This window comes from Capsicum annuum, chromosome 6, assembly GCF_002878395.1.
Source record: "Capsicum annuum cultivar UCD-10X-F1 chromosome 6, UCD10Xv1.1, whole genome shotgun sequence".
Taxonomy (NCBI): Eukaryota; Viridiplantae; Streptophyta; class Magnoliopsida; order Solanales; family Solanaceae; genus Capsicum; species Capsicum annuum.
In genome coordinates this window covers 212288795-212296058 of record NC_061116.1, presented here as the reverse complement: position 1 = coordinate 212296058, position 7264 = coordinate 212288795, and positions in this window count along the sequence as shown.

The window sequence follows — 7264 nt, the reverse complement described above, 5'->3', positions numbered from 1 at the left end:
CCAAAATATCCAAATACATTTCAGGACTCCAAACGGAGTCAATTTTTGCATTGTGTTTTCGTTGAGACATTCCGAGCCTTCTTGAGTTGTTTCCACTTTATTTGAAGATTTTATATCCTTAATATATCGTAATTATCCATTAAAAAGCATCATAAATCATCAAACACCATAATTTAGAGCTCAAAACAACACAACATCCAAGATGGTGAACTCAAAACATGAGCTAAGCGTAGGCTAATTTCACTTTGATCTTTAGCTCATTGTTTTGACTCTTGTCTTGATCCAATTGACCTTTTAATATTATAAATAAGTTTTTTCACATATAAATTAATAATAGCAACCTTATTAACTCATTAAAACACATTATAACCCAACACAATAGACTAGACAAACACCTAGCTCTAGCTAGTCATACTAGTTTTCTCAGTTGAACTCTAAATGCTCAAATTGAATCAAAACTTATGTGGAAACACCATTAAACATTGTAAACATGAACTTGTACACTTATATGCAGATTTATATCATTACAAACACATATAGAATAAGAATCATCCTCAAAACAAGACTAAAAGGGCTAAAATAGCAAGGCTAGAATGCATAAATTCATACAACATCACCACCCCACACTTAAAGCCTTGTTCATCCTCAAACAATTCTTAAATATAAGCATAATGGGATGAAAATACTCCACACTCCTACTACATGCAATACATTCAAGCTAGTACAACAATGACTACATGAAATGCAAGTTTCTGCACTAAGCATGTCACAAACATAATTGAAAACTCATGAATCCTACTTCCAAAACATTCTAGACTCAAGAATGGACTCCACAAGTGGCAAACTCATGCACATAATTCAGTCAAAGACATCTTACAAATCACCCATATTCATCAAACATGTGCCGCTCACAACAAGAGAGTTACCCATGGACACTCACAATAATGCGATTTATAACAATGGGTACAAGAATCAAATTATGATCACTCTCACAAAGAATTCACAAGTTACACATAATAAACTATAAGCTTACCCTTAGTGTCATGTTCCACCAATAGTCGAATGTAAAATTTAGAATCAATTAGGACTTTTCTGGGTTGTAATGTAGGCTAAGGGACAGGTAGGAGCTACTTTGTCCATGAATAGTGACTAACCTCTCTAAGCACTTTAATACACTACATTAAACATTTAAAACTAATCTCCAACAACCAAATTTACACTATTTTTGTCTACCATCTCTTTTATTTTTTCCCCATCTCTTTTCAGAGTTTTCATAAACACTTGGTGGTCACAAAGTTTACTACCATATGAATAAATTTCTCTTTTTCACAATCATGGAAATATTTATAACATCATTTATATCATAGACATCCACCACACATCAATTATACACCACTAACTCTCACCTTGGGGAATTAGTTTCACCTTTTTCTTCTTTAATTTCGCAAACTCCTTACTAATTCAAATTTTCATTAAAGCACTTAGGAGCCTTTTGGATCAAACTATAGTCTATCAAAGAAAGGATTAGGCTACACATGAGGCTACCAAAGAAAATAAGTTAAAGGATCAATGGGGTTAACTAAGATAATGCACAAAGGGTAGGACAAATAGAAGGTATAAACAAGGTTATCAAAGAAATGCCTATATCATCTCCTAAACCCACATTCTTTATTTCACTTCACACACACACCGGGCAAGTTATAGACATCACATGCAACAAGGAATATACAAAAATCTCACACGCACATGGAACATGTTCAACTCAATAAGATCATCATATACTCCCATCCAAACAATAGCATGAATTCAATTTTAAGCCAACAAGTACCAGAGTCATAAAAATGAGCCTAAAAATATGAAAAAGTGGCAATTCTCATAATTCACATGCCTTTACCAACGAACCCACTTTCATCATGTAATCAAAAATAGCACCAACAAGAATATATCACTTATTTGAAACCTAAATTTTTTAAATTGAGCCAAAATTTAGGAATTTTCCCACCCCACACTTAAAAATCTACTTTGTCCCTAAAGTGAACGTTTAAAGTAAGAGATAGAAATAATCTCTGAGGCCTCTAGGCCTAGCTAGTAGCATCTTCACATAGAGGAAATCCATGGGACCCCATACTTAATATTTTCTATGCTTCAAGCTCAGTTTTTTGGTACTCATACTTTTCATCAACCTGTGACTCAACCAAAAACAAAATCTGCGTGAAATAAACAAAAAGCTAAAGACTAAAAATAAAACATACCTTAGCTTGGGTTGCCTCCCAAGAAGCACCTAATTTAGTGTCACGGCATGACCTATATCAACTTTTTCCTCTACCTTGAGGATATGAATATCACGCCCAACTTAGCATCTATCTTTTTGCCTCGCTCATAAGGAGGTGGTATAAAAATTAAGAAACCGAGTAATGGATAATGAATGATAAAACAGTCGACCTTAAAGTGATGTGTGTTTTTATATTGCTTGCCTAGTGTAAAATTAAGAATATAGGATTCTTGTTCCTCTTCTTCACACTCTTCTACTATTTTCATGATTTCACAGACAAGATATCATCTAAACATAATGTAGAAAAATGCTTTGAATAAGGCCCAACCAATCCTACTTCAAAATTTACACTATCCTCAACACCTTCACTTTTATTCTCCTTCTCAATGTCAGTCTTAAGATAAAGATGACAATTGAGTGACTATGATTCTTGTGTTTGCTCCATAAATTTGCTAATGTCCTTCTCATATTCTTCTTTGCTTAGCCACTGTAGACATAGTGGTAGTGAAAATTCCTCAACCTGTTCAACAATTTTAGTTTCTGAGCACTTAGACTTCCTCGAATTATCTGCAACTTCATCTACAATAGGTTGGGACACCACTTGATGTTTTGCGTTTTATGTTCCGACAATCTGGCCGACCTGCACCTCCAATTTTTTTATAATCAACTATTGATTATTCAACTATTCTACAAACTTAGCTTGATTCGCTAACACCTGCTTGATCATTTCCTACATACTACTTATCGACGTGGTAGCTTGATTACTTTGGACTTGCAGCTAGTTGGTCTGTGATTTAATTTGTAACTGAGTCAACCCCGTTCGATTGTAGTAGTTTATATAATTTTGTATTTGATCATAGCCCACAAATATTACTGAATTGGGGTTGACAGCACACATATATTCAGAATGACCACTTTGACCACAAGACATACACCAAAATCCAGTATGTTTCTCAGAAAGAACAATATCCACATCATATTGTGAAGGTCTTGTCCATGCACTTCCATCAAAATATGGACAATAAGCCTCTTGATGTGGTCCCCCATAAAAATAACAAGAATCATAGTCACTCAAAAACCATCTATCCCAGGCTAACATCTCAAGAAAAGTGTGAGAAAAAGAAAAATAAAAGAAGATAAAAATAAATGACAAAAAAACTATTTACTTAAATAGAAGCTTGGGATCGTTCTAGTATTGTTTGTTTAATTTTTTGTGGCCATTTGGGTGGACAAATGGGCGAAACAGAGTGAATGGGGCATTTTTGTGCCAAATCATTGTGCAATAGCCTACGGTTTGAGGAGAGGGCTTGGGGTCCGGGCGTGCTGTGGGCCGAAAATCGATCGGGGCGTGCCGGGAAGGTTGGAGATCATCCCAGTTTTTTTCATTTAAATTTTTGTGGTTATTTGGGTGGACAAACAGGCAAAATGGCTCGAATGGGGCCTTTACTGGCTAAATCAGTTTGCTATAGCCTACGGTATCGGGGGTGGGCCTGGGGTTTGAGCGTACTGTCGGTCAAAAATTGACCAAAGCATACCAGGGAGGTCAGGATCGTGCCAGTGTGGTCCATTTAAATTTTTGTGGCTATTTGGGTGGACAAACGGGTAAAACAGCATGAATAAGATATTTTCGGGCCAAATCGATATGCTATATCCCATGATTTTGGGGGTGGGCCCAGGGTTCAGATATGCTGTGTTCTAAAAATTGATCGGAGCATGCCATGGAGGTAGGGGATCATCCCAATATGGTCCGTTTAATTTCTCGTGGCCATTTGGGTGGACAAATGGGCAAAACGGCATTAACGGGGTATTTTTGGCCCAAATCGGTGTGCTGTAGCCCATAGTTTTAGGGGTTGACTTAGGGTTCAGGCATTTTGTGGGCAAAAAATTGACCAGGGCATGCCAGGGAGGTTAGGGATCATCCAACATGGTCCATTAAATTTTTTGCGACCATTTGGGTGGAAAAACGGGCAAAACAGCGTGAATGGGGAATTTTGTGCGAATCGATGTGTTATATCCCACATTTTTTAGGGTGGGCTTGGGTCTGAGTGTTCTGTGTACCGAAAATAAACTAAGGTATGCCAAAGAGTTGAGGATCATCCCAGTGTGGTCCGTTTAAATTTTCTTGGCCATTTGGGTTGACAAACGGGCAAAACGGCACAAACAGGGCATTTTAAAACTAAATCGATGAGCTATAGCCCACAATTTCAGAGGTGGGCCTAGGGTTTGAGCGTGCTGTGGGCTGAAACACTATCGGGGCATGCCAGGAAGGTTGGGGATCATCCCAGTATAGTCCTTTTAAATTTTTATGGCTATTTGAGTGGACAAACAGGCAAAACGATGCAGACGGGGCATTTTCAGGTCAAATTGGTGTGCTATAGCCCACTATTTTGGGGGTGGGCGCAGGGTTCGAGCGTGCATTCAGGCAAAAATTGATCGAGGGGTTCCAAGGAAGTTGGGGATCATCCCTGTGTGGTTTGTTTAAATTTTCGTGGCCATTTGGATAGACAAACTGGTGAAATGGCATGAATGGGGCATTTTCAAACCAAATCGCTGTGCTATAACACACGGTTTTGGGAGTGGGCTCGGGGTCCGAGCGTACTATAGGCAAAAACTTGATCGGGGCATGCCAGGGAGGTTGAGGATCATCCCAGTATGGTCCGCTTAATTTTTTGTTGCTATTTGGGTGGACAAGCATGAAAAACAGCTCTAACGGGGCATTTTTGGACTAAATTGGTGTGCTATACCCTACAATTTTTTGGGTGGGTAGGGGGTCTGAGCGTGTTGTAGGCCAACAATCGACTGGGGTATGCCAGGGAGGTTAGGGATCGTCCCTATGTAGTCTGCTTAAATTTTTATGGCCATTTGGGTAGACAAATGGGCGAAACAACAAACGGGCGAAATAGCGCGAATGGGACATTTTTATGCCAAATTGGTGTGCAATAAACTATGATTTTAGTGGGTGGTCTTGGGGTTCGGGCGTGCTGATGGACAAAAATTAACTGAGGCATGCTAGGGAGGTTGGGGATCATCCCAGTATGGTCCGTTTAAAATTTTGGGGTCATTGGGGTGGAAAAACGAGCGAAACAACGTGAACAAGGCATTTTCAGGCCAAATCGGTGTGCTTAACCCACAATTTCAAGGATGGGCGGGCGAGCTATGGGCCAAAAGTCGACCAAGGCTTACCAAGGAGGTTGGGCATCATCCCAGTATGGTCTGTTTAAATTTTTATAGATATTTGGGTGGACAAACGGGTGAAATGACGCAAACGGGGAGTTTCCAAACCAAATTAGGGTGTTGTAGCCCACGGTTTTTTGGGCCCAAGGTATGGGCGTGCTATCGGCTGAAAATTGATTGGGGCATGTCGGGGAGGTTGGGGATCATCCTAGTGTGGTCCGTTTATCTTTTCATGTCCATTTAGGTGGACAAACAGGCAAAACAGCGTGAATGGGGCATTTTTGGGCCAAACCAGTGCGGTATAACCCACGGTTTAGGGGTTTGGCCTGGGGTCCGGGCGTGTTGTCGACTGAAAATCGATTGGGGTATGCCAGAGAGGTTGGGGATCATCCCAGTATGGTCCATTTAAATTTTTGTGGTCGTTTGGGTGGACAAACAAGCAAAACAACGTGAATGGGGCATTTTCAGACTAAATTTGAGTGTTATAGCCCACGGTTTTGGGGGTGGGCCTGGGGTCCGGGCCTTCTGTGTGCTAAAAATTAATTGGGATATTCCAGGGAGGTTAGCCCCATCCTAGTGTGGTCCATTTAAATTTTCATGGCTATTTGGGTAGACAAACGGGCGAAACGACGCGAATGGGGCAATTTCGGGCCAAATCGATGTGCTATAGCCCAATGTTTCGAGGGTGGGCCTGGGGTTCGGGTGTGCTATGGGATGAAAATTATCCGGGGCATGCCAAGGAGACATGAACTGGATATGTTTTGGCCAAATTGGTGTGCTATTGTCCCCAGTATCGTGGCAGGCCTGGGGTCCAGGCGTGCTGTGGGTCAAAAATCGACCAAGGCATGCCAGGGAGATTGAGGATCATTCCAGTGTGGTCTGTTTAAATTTTTGTGGCCATTTAGGTAGACAAATAGGAAAAATAGTGTGAACGGGGCATTTTTGGGCTAAATCGGTGTGCTATAGCCCACGATTTCGGGGGTGGGCCTAGGTTCCGGGCATGCTGTTGGCCAAAAATTGACCGAAGCGTGCCAGGGATGATGGGGATAATCCCAGTGTGGTCCATTTAATTTTTTGTGGATAGTTGGGTGGATAAACGGGTGAAACGGTGGGAACGGGGCATTTTGGGCCAAATCGATGTGCTATAGCCCTCGATTTTGGGGGTGAGCCCGAGGTCCGGGTATGCTGTTGGCCAAAAATTGACCAGAGCATGCTAGGGAAGTTGAGGATCATCCCAGTATGGTCTATTTAAATTTTTTTGGCCATTTGGGTGGACAAACGGGTAAAACGGCACGAATGAGGCATTTTCAGGTAAAATCGATGTGCTATGACCCACGGTTTTGGGGGTGGGCCTGGGGTCTGGGCATGCTTTAGGCTAAAAATCAACTGGGGCATGCCAAGGATATTGTGCATCAGCCCAGTGTGGTCAATTTCAATTTTTGTGGCTATTTGGATGGACAAACAGGCAAAACGACACGAATGGGGTATTTTCGAGCCAAATCGGTGTGCTATAGCCCACGATTTTGAGGGTGGGCCTGGGGCTTGAGTGTGTTGTGGCCAAAAATAAATTGGGGCATGCCAGGGAGGTTGGGGATCATCCCAGTGTGGTCCGTTTAAATTTTTGTGACCATTTGAGTGGACAAACAGGCAAAACGATGTAAATGGGGCATTTTTGGGCCAAATCGGTGTGTGATAGCCACGGTTTCAGGGGTGGGCCCAGGGTCCAAGCGTGCTATGGGCTAAAAATCATCCGGGGTATGCTATGGAGGTTGGAAATCATTCGATTGTGGTCCGCTTAATTTTTTGTGGCCATTTAGA